The sequence below is a fragment of the Callorhinus ursinus genome, unplaced genomic scaffold, assembly GCF_003265705.2.
Source record: "Callorhinus ursinus isolate GAN/ISIS: 27379988/994484 unplaced genomic scaffold, GSC_fseal_2.0 scaffold12, whole genome shotgun sequence".
Classification (NCBI taxonomy): Eukaryota; Metazoa; Chordata; class Mammalia; order Carnivora; family Otariidae; genus Callorhinus; species Callorhinus ursinus.
In genome coordinates this window covers 22,979,356-22,993,597 of record NW_027397074.1, presented here as the reverse complement: position 1 = coordinate 22,993,597, position 14,242 = coordinate 22,979,356, and the positions used below count along the sequence as shown (strand labels likewise).

The following is a 14,242-nucleotide window of genomic DNA, read 5'->3' as shown; positions in this document are numbered from 1 at the left end:
GGCCTTCCAGTCCTGCCCACTTTGAGTCTGAGCCACACAGACAGAAGGCTGTGGACCCAGCTCCGGGCCATTGCCCACAATGATCCATAACCCACAACACCTGTGCTAGATACACGCATGCTCTGATAACCAGCATTACACGCCCCTGGCGCCCATCAAGGCTTTCTAAGACCATGCAGGCATGAGAAGAACTAATGACATTTTAATTTCCAGATCTGAAGCTTCTGATTTCTTTCCAAAAACTGATCCTGCCAGAGAATGTGCCTGTGGTTTGGAATCATTCAGGGCCTCCTTTCCCACCTCCATTTTTGCAAAAGCCTTTCCTCCCCATTACCAGACCAAAAAAAAAAAAAAAAGCCCAAAATCTTACTGTGACAGTTGATGCCCCAAATCTGCCTGCGACGCTTGACCACAAGGTATAAAAATACCCTTGTGTTGAGGAGCTTCTTCTATAGTGGTTGGTATAGTACTTAGACTTTAATTGGATTCAAAGAATGACATCATCGTTTTATTTTTAAACATCCAAGTTTACAATATTCTGGAAATCACATTCACTGTGATTCTTTAAATTTACGATGAAAACTTAAATTTACGATGCCAACTTAAAACGTGTGTAAGAGAGCAGCAGAATTAAAAAAAAATTCTTTAGAGGTTATAGGAGAAAAAAAACCTTGAAGCATAATAAAGCACACCGGTATCTGTTCCCAGGCAGCTCTCTTGATCAAGTGCAATCATTCTCCACGGTGCCAGAGACTCATTACTTTCATCATAAAGAATGCCCTTGACTCTAACATGAATTTCTGCTTTGTGTGTTTGCCACACTGATGGCATTGGCTTGTCTGTGCCCCAAAGTGAAAACAACGGGTCGTTCTCTAAGAGTACAGCAAAAATATGGCGGAGCATAGAAATGTTAAGGATTAAGTAATATTTTGGAAGCAAGAGCAGCTGCTTGTGAGGATCTCAGGATTGATATGAATCAGAAATTAAAGGACACATAGGCTGTCTGGGAAGCAGAGGTCCTCCCAGGTTCGTGTTCCGGATCATGGCACAGTCACTATAACAGGGAAGCCCCAGAACGCTGAGCAGCTTCAAATTCAGCTCTGAAATAAATTAATCTTTGAAATGAATAAAGCCTTGGCTAATACCTACTCCTGCAAAGTCAACTTTCTGGGCTTAGTTGTGAACTGCTATGCATTTAGTGTTCAGCAAGATCCCTAGTGACACTTAAGAATCAAATGTAGGGGGCTTGAGCACACCTCAAGGGAAAGCAGGGCTTGCTTATCCACCACACTGAGAGATGTCTAATTTTCTTGTTCCCCTTTGATAATACAGTTAGGCTTTTCGTATCAGCATGTGAGCATGTTCTTGAGGGACTCTCTGTCCTGCCACAGTGAAAAGCTACACTAAAACAGTACTTTTTGGCATCCCACATAGAAAAACAATGAGATAGGATGGGAACAGAATAAACAAACTTTGGAATCTGGCCAACCTGCACTTGAAATCCAGCATTCCCACTAAACTGGCTTCAGGTGGCCTTGACCCCTGGCTTCATGTTTCCAAGCACCAGATTCCTTGTTTGTCAAATGACGATAAAAATGTCAGCCTTTCAGAAATGTTAGAATGATTTCATGAACCTGAAAATAAATAGGGTAAGGACCCAACAAATGGCAAGCAGTGCTAAGGCTGCCTGCCATGCTTGGAGATCTTACTCGGTTGCAGCGTGCATCAGCCTAATTACACCTGCATCAGGGCACCCCTAGCGTGCCTCGGTAATGAAATGCCAACAGTGCTCTGATAGCTATGAACACTTTTTCTTGACTGATGCTCACAGGATAGTTTTGCCTTGTTTTCAACACATTTCAGCAGAGTGACCTCGGTTCCTACCCCTTTTCCTAAACAGTGCATGTGAACCAGTGGTTCTTAATCTCTTTTTAGTCACAAATAGCCTGTTTCCCCTCAAGAAAGCTGCATTTAGGTACATATGCATTAAATTTCACATCAAGATTGTCAGGTTCAATGACCACCTGAACACCATCATGCTCCTGCCCTCCACAATGCCTATGATTCCTATTTAAGAAGCCTCCGCTGAACAAAGAATCAGGAGATGCCTTTGTGAACACACGTGGGTGCCTAAGGGTTTGCACCTGGACAGTGGTGTCTATGTTACAATGCAAGCTTCACTCTCACACTCTGGTCCCAGGCTTCCTGTAGAGAGGAAGCAAAGAAAATCAGTCCAGGATATCCATGAAAAGTTCCTAGCCAAGAATATTTTTTACATGGACCTGGGCGAAGGTTTAGAAATTAAAATTTTAAATGAGATAACGTAAGAAAAGAGATTAATAATCCCTTTATGAAAATTAACCAGTATAATTGTTCTGTAGCATGGAAGAGTAGATTCAGACTGCCCAGGGTTCAAATCCTGGCTCCATAATTTAGTAGCTGAGCAATTTTCAAAAAGTTACTTAATATCTTTGTGTCTTAGTTTCCTCATCTGTCAAGGATTAAAAACATATAACTCATAAGATTTTTGTGAGGATTAAATAACTTAATACATGGAGAAGTAATTTAAAATCCAGTGCCTATTCAGGTGCTCAACGTTTTAGTAAATGTGTTGGTAATGTAATAAATTCAGTAAACGTATTGAGCACCAGTAAATTGCGCAATGTATCATCAACCTTTGTTTTACGTGGTAGAGCAAAGTATAGACAGAACAAAATGATGAAGGAATATACTTAAGTTTGCAAAGGACCTTTTCATTTGAGGCTAGGTTAAGTGACAGAAAGAAACAGGGTGATGGGGAAGAATGAGTAGCCAGTTAGGTAACTTTGAACAAAACCTTTGCACAGTCTGTGTTGAGAGACATGGTATATATAAGACTGGACAGAGCAGCACCCAGGATGGATCCCTAAGAATTACTTGACTCAGTGCTGGAGTCAAGGGAAAGGCTTATTTATTAAACATAGACTTGGGAAGAAGTGTTTGGGGAAGTAGAAGCGCTAGTAAGAAGGTTAACAGAACCCCCTTTTAGACATAAAGCACGATGGCAAAAATGCTGTGTGACTTCCTATCATCTCAGAAGTTTTGTCAGAAACTAGGGACCAGGGACCATCACTGTAAGAACTGCCCCACTTTCCTGTGGGTTGAGTTTATTTTCTCTGTCCTTATCAGAAATGGTGATTACACCTAATGATGTTAGACCTCAAACACCAAAGAGCTCTTCAGGACACGCTTCAGTAGAAGAGGAAAAGCTGGGTGTGGGGAGGAACTGAGCCACGCCTCTGCTTTTGGACACTGTGTAGCAGACGCTGCAGCATCCTTGAGGTCGAAGGCGAGGGAAGCAGGTGCATCAGTGCCTGGGGACCAAGACAAGGAAGAGAGAGACATAGGAGATGTTCTGGGACAAAAACTGGGCCTAGAGCTGGACAGGCTGGAAAGAGCCTGCAGTGGACACCCAAACATATTATCCTAACTTCCTAAAGATGGTGCTACAAGATTTTTTGGAAAGATGGCTCTTGGAGCACTGAATCCTCAGAACTTAAGAAATATTGGCAGGTTCAAGAGAACATTTGATGACTGCGTGGTAGCAGTGTCTGAGTGTATTCTATTGAGAAACATGGTCAAAAGAGCAGAGTTTGGGTCTTTGTTTCTCACCCAAACTTTTGGAGAAAACTTGGCATTTTAAACAGTCAGAGGAAGTATTAATCACATTCCCACTAGTACCCTCAGGATGCAACTTGCACCGAATTCTCCATTTCGAATGCATTAACACTGGTCATCTTTCACTGTAATTTTCACAGTGAAAATATGTGCATAGACCCTCATCGGTATCTGTGCTAATATTAGCCATATGGTCTTCTGCAGTTACCCATGTCTGTCAGCTATGCTTTCTGCTAATTTGGGATATTGGGAAGCAATTTTTCACAACCCTGAACTGCAATAAGTCTACAGAGCACACTTGAAAGGCATTCCAGGCAAGAAAATGGCTGGCTACTTGTTCTTGCCCCTTACCTAGAGGACAGAATCCAGAATATATTCCATCTATTGCATTTTGTTGAGTCTCCGATCTCCTAAGTAATTTCCTGTCCTGATCCTGGATTTCTGTTTGACCTTATTAACCGAGATAGAAGTCATGAGACTCCCGCACTCAGTTCCCATCAGTGCTGCCAGGATCACTGCCCTTATCATGACGCCGCACAGATTCATAAGGCCAGAGCGATTCCCGAGTGGGAGTGGGGGAAGGAGAGCCACGCGGCTGGGAAGATGTTTACGAAAACACATCCCCCAACCACACTTTTTTGCAGCAGTGAGAGAAACTGGCATCTTCTTGCGTGAGTGTTTAATTAATGCCCTGCTGGAAGTACATTCGCTCCCTCCGACTTGGCGGGTAGCAACAGCATCTAAGAGCTTTGCAGACCTCTGAAAATGTAATCAAACAGCATCCTTTCCTTTCCCTCCGCAGCTCCCCCTCCCCCAGGGGCCGTCAGCTGGTGGCCCAGAGGGGTGCGGATCTCTCCCCCGCTAGCCTTCTGCTGCCCAGGACAAGACCGAGGCGGGGCGCACTGGGACGCCCCTCCCAGCCCACAAGGTGGGCGACAAGGTGATGACACCACAACCCCTCCTCCGCTCTCGCCTCTCGGCTCTACCCGGGGAGCTGCAGCAGGGGGCCGCCTCAGGACGCAGCGGAGCACGCAGAAGCCTGGCGGGGGGACCGAGGCTAGGGTCTGGCTGCGGCGGCCCGAAGTACTGCCCGGCTGCCGGCGCAGACGACCCTGGGGCGGGGAGGGTCGAAGAGGGGCGCGGAGGTGGCGGCCGGGCGAGTGCGACACCCCCGTCCTGTTTACCTGGACGCGCTCGGCGGCGGCGGCGGAACTGGGCTCCCGGAGCAGGCGCGGCGACTGCTCCCGGCGAGGGGCTGCGGGGTCGAGGCTCGAGCTGCTCCCGAGCGCGGCGGGCCCGGCGCGCGCAGGATGTGCTGTCTCACGCTGCGCCGGCCGCTTGGCTCGCGCTCCTCGGGGACCCAGCACTTCCTCTCTCCGGGAGCCTGACACTGACAGCTCCCTCCGAGCTCCCAGGCTGCGGGGCTTGCCCCGCCCCCGGCCCACGCCCTCCACGCCCTCCACGCTCCACGCCCTCCACGCCCCACGCCCCGCGCCCCTCCCGCGGGAGGGCCCTCCGCTCGCCCTCGCGTGCGGGTCTCGAAAGCAGAGCACCTGCGGAGGTCAATCCGTTTACCTCGGTGTAATTGGCAGGACTCACCTAAGTTACTGCAAACAGAAGAGCTTCAGTATTTGGGGAGCTGCTACTGACATACCGACATTGAGCAACTCTCACTCCCAGACAACTACTTTAAGGTCATTTAAGTAGAAGTAGAGAAAGCTCAGATCCATCTGCTACACACAAAGACATAGTCTGATTTATCCCTGTGTTTTTCCCCAGAAGAAAAAGATATAGATATAGCTTGCCTCCACAACATTGCTTCTTAGAATCCTAGCTTTTAAAAATCTGGGTAACCATTCTTGAACTCCCCGGAAGCTTACTGTAACAGCTAAGTTTTTAGACCCAGAAATGGAGTTTGGGATTCTAATCAATGCCGGTTTGGTACCATTTTGTAGGTAAGTTTTTCATTGTGCTTCTTGAATATCTGTGGGATCGTTGTCCACATTAGCATGGACGTTACTAGAGGACAAGGACTGTGTCTTATTCACTGCTGTATTCCCAATACCTGTAACAGTGTTTGATGCGTAATAGATGCTCAGTAAATATTTATGAATTTATTTAATCGACATCTACTACAGTAATTTCAAAATAAATATAGATGTGATTGTAAATATTATGTCATACCTATGTATAAAATGGCTATCCTTTTTCCAATTTTGCCTGCCTGGCAAATTATTGTGACCGTAAATATGGCTAAAAGAGAGACAAGTGGAATGTCTTTAGGTAGAAAGAATTCAAGATATTTCAGAGAAAAAATTATGAAACAAATACTTGCCCCTGTCATGGATTGGATACTTAATAGATGTCAAACTCTACATACAATTTTCTTTTAAATTTTTCATTAGCACTGTGTAGTAGATAAAATGTCATCCCCACAGTTAAAGAAATGGGTCTCAAAGAAGTTAACTAGCTTGCCCAGCTACTGAGTGATCTAGCTGAGATTGGAATCCCTGTCCACTTGACTTCCTGCTTGTACATTGCCAACTGCTATTACTATCTTCCCAATTTGGGAGTTGTTGTGTGCCCACTACCTGCAAAGCATTGTGCTAGGAGCTTCAGATGGTACAAACATGAGAATATAATCCCTTTTCACAAAAAGTTAAAATCCAATTGAAAGTAGAAGGAGGGGCAAACATATAATTAAAGCAAACAATAAGAAAATGGCCAAAGCAATACAATATGTTAGAACTCTGATAAGAGCTCATCTGGTTAGGATGGGGGAGATGGTAGGAGAAAATTAGAATTATGAATATGGATGATATTTGAAATGGATAGATAGGGCTTTTAAAGAGAGAAATGAAGAGGGAGAACATTTTCAGGCATGAACAAAGCTCCGGAGAAGAGAAAGAACATGTTCTCAGCAAATGTCAAGTGGTCCAAATTTTTTGGAATATGGCAGACTCGTGGGGGAGAAGACTGGGACTTAAGGGAGGCTGAAGAGGCGATTCAAACATTACAAATGTTTGAGCAGGAAATGACACTTGGGAAAGGTCATCTAGGAGTTTCGATGGATAGGGGATTGGAACAAGCAAAGACTAATTCAAAGTTCATTACAAGAATCTAGGCCAGGATTAAGAAGGACCATATTTGTCAAGTTGTATTCATCATGAATGGCTTATAATGTATCCCCAGCACAAATTTTAAACAAGTAGTTATTATTTTCATTATCATGTGTCCAGACATAGTATAGATATTGGGTATAGGACTGTAAATAAATAAGAAATGAATGATCTCTATATTCCAGAAACTCAAAATCTAATGAAAAGACACAATTGGTTTTAATACTAAGACTAAGAGAAGTAGAATAATCAAAGACATCTGCCATGAGAGATCAAGAAGAGGAAAATGCATTACAGTTGGGGAATTCTTTATGATCTGCAAGGCTTGTTGAAGAGCTCTGGGTGGATGTATATAGTTAGATACAAATTTTGACAATGTGCATTTGAGAACGGGGTTAGGTAGCAGGCATAGACCTTATTTTTATTGATCTTATTTTTTTAGGGCATTCTAGGTTTATAAAAAACTTGCGCCGGAAATACAGAGTTTCCCTAACCCCCCTACAAATTATAAACTGCTTATTGCGAACATACCTGTTTCACCTCTTAATCTATTTAATGCTCCAAAATTTGAAAGAACGGCTCCAGGGAAGAGTTAAATGGCCACTACAAAACATGCTGGGCAAATTTCTAACTTCCTAGCCTTTAAGAGATTGCTTTAGAGCCCTCCAGAGAGACAGTGAGGTGGCGCAATTCCCCTACTCTGGAATCAGTCTCTTGAGTGAACTCAAGTCTACCGCTTACTGGTTTGTATATTTCCACACGAGTCTCCTCTGAGACTCGACTCTCCTGGAAGTCAAAAAGGGGGTAATAATGACACTTGTTGCCTGTGATATTTCAATGAGTTAATCCATGTGAAGCACTTGGCACAGCCCCTAGCATATAACTGGAAACATTCAATAAATGTTAGCTCTAGTTTGCTATTATTAAGTCTGCGTGAAAAATCCTAGAGCTTTAAACTCTCTAAATTCAGTGTCCAAACTGTGGTATTACCAGACTTCAGGGACCAATCAGACCTTGGGGTCCCTACCAGCCTTCAAGAAAGAGATTCTTCTGCCTTCGTGAACCTGTCATTCATCAGTGCTAGATGCAGGTGTGGCCCTACAGCTGGCTCCCTTGTCTAACTTTCCTAGAGCCTCACTTCACCCTGGTTCAAGAACATTCTTATACAGCAGCTCTCATCTGCCTGAGAATCTCCTCTGGAAGTTATTCTTCAGTCTATTATATATTGGTTGAAAGAAATAAAACTGAAGGTTAACCTCAGTGGTGTGAGGTCTCTAAAACCCCAGAAAAGAAATGTGAATCATCTGAATCAGCTTTTAAAATTATAAGGTAACTGAAGGGGAAAAAAAAGGCTTGAAAATATTCTCCACTTAAGACAACATATGCTCTACATCGTGCTCTGAATAAAAACCTGTAAGGAAACTAATTTAAAACCACTGCCAAATGTCATATATGGTTTTGTATGGGATATATATCAGATGAGATATGTTTTATGTATTTTTCTATTATCTGACCAAAGTTGGTCAATTTGTGCCAAATATAAACAATAAAAGATGTCCAGAAACAGATGCATTATTAGTATTTAAAGATTTATTAAAAATCGAAGAGTGACTTAGGAAATCAATGATTCCAATGTCTAAAGCAACTCCTGCTTTTTGTCTTCTGGACTTCATTACAGGATGTTGTTATGTTTTTATATAGTAGGTGTGAAGAATCTACAATAAATACACACATAAAATTCGCTTTCAGTTTTGGAAAAATGAATTCAGAGATATCTGTTGTATAGTTTTAGATTTTTCTAGATGCTTTTGGAATAACTTCCAAATGCAACTTCACTTATACTATAATTACCTATATTTGTCATGTAATTGTGTTATGGTGACCGTATTTCCAACCCCTTCACTTTTGCCTCCTTGAGTCTGCCCCCTTCCCTTCTTATATCTCCTTCCATCAGCTTTTCTTTCAAAGTTCATGCTAAGCCAAAATGCCTATGTTTTAACAATCCATAATAAAATGCAACCATGAAAATAGCTACACAACAAAAATAAAAACATTTAGATCTTAAAAATTCATTTTAAGCGCTTAAATTTATGGGTACAACTCTAGTGATTATAAAACATAAATTATTTATGTTGCTTTAAATTCACTTTCTATCAGTGTCTAAATATAAGTCTTTATTTTTACCAGCTGTGAAATCAGTGTATATTTCTTTGTGTTCTGCCTCCTTACTTGTTTATTTCAAATGTATATTTCTAGGACTCAAACCCACCTTGCCAAAAGAAAGTAACCACACTCTGGGTAAATTATTTCTCTAGATTATTTCCTAGAAACAGTATTTTATAGTTCTTTGTAACCACTCCTCAAAAGATTGTTCCTAAATCCTAATAGCTCTATCTTCTATAGCTCTCCCAACACTTTAAAAAAGTTATCTGTGTTTATTTATAAGTAAATATATATTTATTGGTACTGTTTGTGTGCCTTTAACCAGCAGGTCTGAGCATTTTCCTTTATTATTAATTATTTGTTATTTCTCATGTGCTCTTAATATTATTTGACTATTTGAAAAGTGAAATCTAAATAATTTGTGTATTTTAGAAAAATTTTATATATTACATGTTTCTCACTTCTTTTTTCTCTTATGCTTACTTAATTATAGAGTAATACTTTAAGAAGAATTTTAAAACAGTCTGTATAAAATAACACAATTTTCTAGTACTGAAGGAATGTATAAATCAGAGATATTACATTCAGGTCAAGAACATAGGCTCTGGACGTCAGGCACACCTGGGTTAACTAGTTCCTATGATTCACTAGCTGTGTGATTCTGCGCAAACTGCTTAAACTGCTCTAGCCTCAATATATCTTCATCTGTAAAATGGGCATAATAGTGCCCATCTCATAAAACTGTAATAAGGACTAAATGAGATAATACTTGTAAAGAATTTGGCATGGTGATCGGCACCAAGTAAATACTAAATGAATGGTAAACATTGTTATCATGTGGTTAGGCACGGCAAAAAGACTGAAAGGTTACACAAAATGTTAGTGCTGGCTATTTTGAATCATTCGACTATGGATTTCTTTTTCTTTTGAGTCTATACTTATTTTCTAACTGCTCTGTGATGAATACACATTATGTATGCCAACCAGTGTGTTAGGTATGAGAGATATCCCATGAACAGCATTAAGTCTCTTAAAAACAAACAATATATTATAGGCTTCTTCTTTTGAAACTCCCTAACCAGACAGTCTTCTCACTTGGCAATGGTTACGCTATACATTGTAGACATTAACAACAAGAAGCCGTAGATGGATGAAGTGCTGCACCTCCTTGCTACCAGGGGAGTCAGGATAAGGTTGGATTGGGATAAATGAAGATGATTGTGCCCTCTCACTTCTTGGATAAATAGCCAGTATCATGCTCTTTGCTCCCTGTACACCGATTCTAGCCCATACCACTTAGGTAGTTATTGTACCACTCTGGTCCCATTGAGATGCAATGAGCCATGAAGGAATCCCTCCCTGGGGATCTTCTAATGATATGCTACAGTATTCTCTGGAACTGGAAATATACACTGGCCCTGTCTATCCTCCAGGGTGATGCCCTTCACGCTAGTGATGAACCGATAGAGCCATGTTGCCAGCAGTGCCCCTGTGACCTCCAGGTCCTTGCTCCTCTGCATGTGCTAAGTATTTAGGTGAAATTCTTTGTGGACGGTATGTCGGACGAGGTCATCAAGAGGGCATGACCGCCTGTTGACCGGGAAACTGGACCGAGCAATCAGAGGCTGCTCACCCACTCCCCTGTCCTTGGAATGTCATTCTGCCCACTGTTCTTAGAGTGAGGGCCGTTTTCAAGGACACAGCCTTGAGAGAACAGTATGTTATTGAGACTATCTGGATATGGGACTGAACCCCATTAAGGCCTCTATATAAACTTTTTTAAGATTCTGGCAGGTGGGCATGGAGATCTACTTGTCTTGTGGCTGCTCCAGACAAGCCTCAAATGTAAGTTCCCTTTTGTATAAAAACTGCCACCTTCCAGTCTTTCTTCAGTCTCTTTCTTCGGTCTCTTCTTGCCTTACACATACAGGGGCCAAGTTTGCAAACCAACATGGGAACGTAATTCAGAGTACTACTGACCAGATGATTTCAAAAATATGGCCTAACTATAAAATATAGGTTGAATTCATTTATGGGAAGATAGTGAAAGAAAGATTGTTCCGTTTAAGTTTTTAGCAGGAAAATCAATTAGCACATGAGAAAGCCTTCAGTGCTTTAATGCTTTCCTTTGAGAGCAAGATCTTAAGATTTAAGTGGACTGTTTTTTTTTTTTTGCCTCTTGCATTTGTCTACCATATTTTGAAAGATTTCCAAATCAATATTTTAGATTGAACATTTATTAATGCAAAAATATGCGTGTGTATTCAAATTTTAAATACTGATCTGAAGTTGATAAAGGATGATTCATGAATATTTTTAAAAGCTAGCTGTATGGCCATTTGTGATTGAGCCTCCGGGTAATTTTTGGCTTTGCTTTTCTCACTTTGCATGAAGCGATTTAATGACAGTAGTGAATGAGAGGCTCCTGGGTGGCTCAGTCAGTTGAACACCCAACTCTTGGTTTCCACTCCTGTCATGATCTCAGGGTTGTGGGATCGAGCCCCAGGCTGGGATCTAGGCTCCAAGCTTGGCGCGAAGTCTGTTTAAGATTCTCTGTCTCCCTCTCCCTCTGCCTTTCTTCCCTCGTGCGTACACTAAATAAATAAATAAATAAATAAATAAATAAATAAATAAAATCTTTAAAAAAGTGAATAAGCTTTTTTCAGCCTTTTTAAAGTTCAATTTAATTTTTCATCTTTTGTTAGTAAATTATATTTAATTTCTCTTGCTCACATACCTTTACTTATTTAGGTTTTCTTACCGTATGGGCTAAAAGTAATAGAAGATAAAATATCATAAGCTGCCTGAAGCTACTGTATATCTTTCATTACTTCGACATTCTTCATATTACATCACCATTTTTAAGTCAAGCTTTTTCCCTCACTAAAGACTCATGTTGAAGGAAATAGATTGCCAAATTGCTGAACTGTTCAAGTAGTTTCTTAACATTATAACTTGTCAAGTGTAAATAAGGTCATACAAGATCACATTGAATGGGATGATAAACCACCATTAAGAGTCTGAAAACTTTTTTTTTTTACAATGAAAGAGTTACAAATATGTATTTTGAGAAAAATCCTTTTGAAACTTTTCAGGGCAACAGATTAATAAAAATCCGTGTTTTGTTCAACAGAGCCAACAAATAAGAATATATTTCCTGTTTTATTTCTATGACGGAGTGGAGGGAAAGAAAGAGAGAGAGAGAAACAGAAAGTTCCAGAGAAGCAGAAATAGAGAAAACAATAGAAAAAATCAAATACAGGAAGTCAGGAAACTTTGAAACCAGCCCTAATAAAATGTAAAGTACTCCTGTCATTATTTCAAACAATTTTGTTCCTTGAATAAATTTTAATTGGCTTACTAACAGTTTGAAAATGTTTCCCTCTCTTCTTGGAAGCATGTGGTTTACTTTTATTTTCAACCACTAAGGTTTATTTTTAAGGATTTATTTTCCGATAGAATTTTGAGAATTTTATGCATTCATGAAGGGATAACTAAAGGGTTGACACATTCACTCAACTCCTAAAACATGTCCTATTCATGAATTTACTAGATACATAGCCTCAGTGACCCTTTACATTTCACAGCTTTTAGATTACCTTTTGCATATGTGTGAAATGGCCACCTCATTCCATAGTGCCTAAAGTCAGAATCAGAATATATTTTTCAAGCCATTCTCCAAATCAGATATAAATTTTTGTTATACAAATATTTTGTCAGGTATAATTTATGGATGGACATTCTTTAAGGCAGAAAAAAAAAGGGAGAAATCAGTATTTTAACGACCATTCACAGATTGCCAACTATTCTTTAAACCTTCGGTATCTGTAAATGAGCATGACCGGGTGGCAGGAGAAGAGAGCAAGGGAGACCTTTTTTTTTTTTTTGGTTCTAACATCATCATCAAAGCAGTATCAGTGCACTTTATGCTTAATGGATATGATCCATCCATAGGCTGTACCTCAGTGCTGGAGAAATGAGAGGGTTTTGAAAGAGTAGAAAAGCATAAAGTTTGGCTTTCACGAATGACAATTTTACCACTCTTGTCAACTCTTCAATTGTAGATCACAATATGCTCTTCTGTTGTAACAACTGATATCCAATAAATAATTTTCAAGTACCTGTTATGTGCTGAGCACCAGGGATACAGCTTCTTTCTATGTGCAAGGCTCTTCCCCAACTGATACCATTATCATCATCCAGGCTGTTGATGCACGGCAAACCTGAGACTCGGGGAGGTTAAGTAACTTGCGTAAGCTCTCACAGTTTATAAAAAGTAAAGCCAGGTCCCTAAGTCAGGATGTTTGATGCCAGAACCCAAGGGCTTCACCTGCTATACAAGCACTTGTATCTTCCTTTGGGGTTTCATTTAGTCTGCTATAACCGACTTTACATAGACTTCTCAGAATTAGAATTTGGGCCAGGATATCTAGGTCAGATAACATTTACTTGACCTTGGGCAAGTTACTTAACTTCTTTGCCCTGAGTTCTTCATTTGTAAAATGAGGATGTTAATAACACCTACATGTTGGAGGAAGTCACTGAGAGGACGTGACTGCTGATTGACCCTCAAGCTGGACCCAAGCAATAGGAGGCCCCTCACCCTGTCCTGTCTTTGGAATGTGCATTCTGTCTTCTGTTCGTAGAACCAGAGCTGTTTCAGGGACATACCCTTAAGAAGGCAATGTGTTGTTGAGCCCACCTGGACGGTATCCATGACCAAACCTCGTTAAGGCCTACAGATAAACCGTTAAGATTCTGGCAGGCGGGCATGGAGATCTACTTTTGCAGCTGCTTGAGATGAGCTTTGGGCATAAGTTCCCTTGGTTTTTAAACCTGCCACCTACCAATATGGAGTGGCCCACCTCTTTCTTCGTCTTTCTCTGCCTTCTGGGTATGAGTTTCACATATTACCCAGGAAGTTTCCGAGTTTGGAAACCTATTCTACCTCACGGGATTGCACTGAAAATTAAATGAGTTAGCATGGCTGAAGCATTAGAAAAATGTCACATACATAGAGAGGACTAGTAAATCATGCGAACTATTTGTTATTTGGTATTGTGTTCTTAAAGATTTTTCGTTTTCCAGGGGGCATATTTTTTTGTTTTTGTTTTGTGTTTTTGTTTTAAGTGGGAGGAGGACAAAAGGAGAGAGGAGAGAGAGAGAGAGAGAGAGAGAGAGAGAATCAAGCAGGCTCTGCGCTGGACACAGGGCTCAATCCCACAACCCTGAGATCATAACCTGAGCTGAAACCAAGAGTTGGATGCTTAACCGACGGAGCCCCCCAGGCGCCCCTGTTTTGT

General features: G+C 41.0%; 1 protein-coding gene across 4 annotated transcripts in view; it reads right to left on the bottom strand.

The window, feature by feature from the left end:
• DYNC1I1 (dynein cytoplasmic 1 intermediate chain 1) overlaps window positions 1-5,082 on the bottom strand; it is a 306,473-nt gene extending 301,391 nt beyond the window's left edge. For all 4 annotated transcript variants that reach the window (XM_025872919.2, XM_073898848.1, XM_073898846.1 and 1 more), the window contains exon 1: window positions 4,842-5,082. The gene's annotated coding sequence lies outside the window, so the exon portion shown is untranslated. The remainder of the gene's footprint in view (window positions 1-4,841) is intronic.
• Between the last annotated feature and the right edge of the window lie 9,160 nt (window positions 5,083-14,242).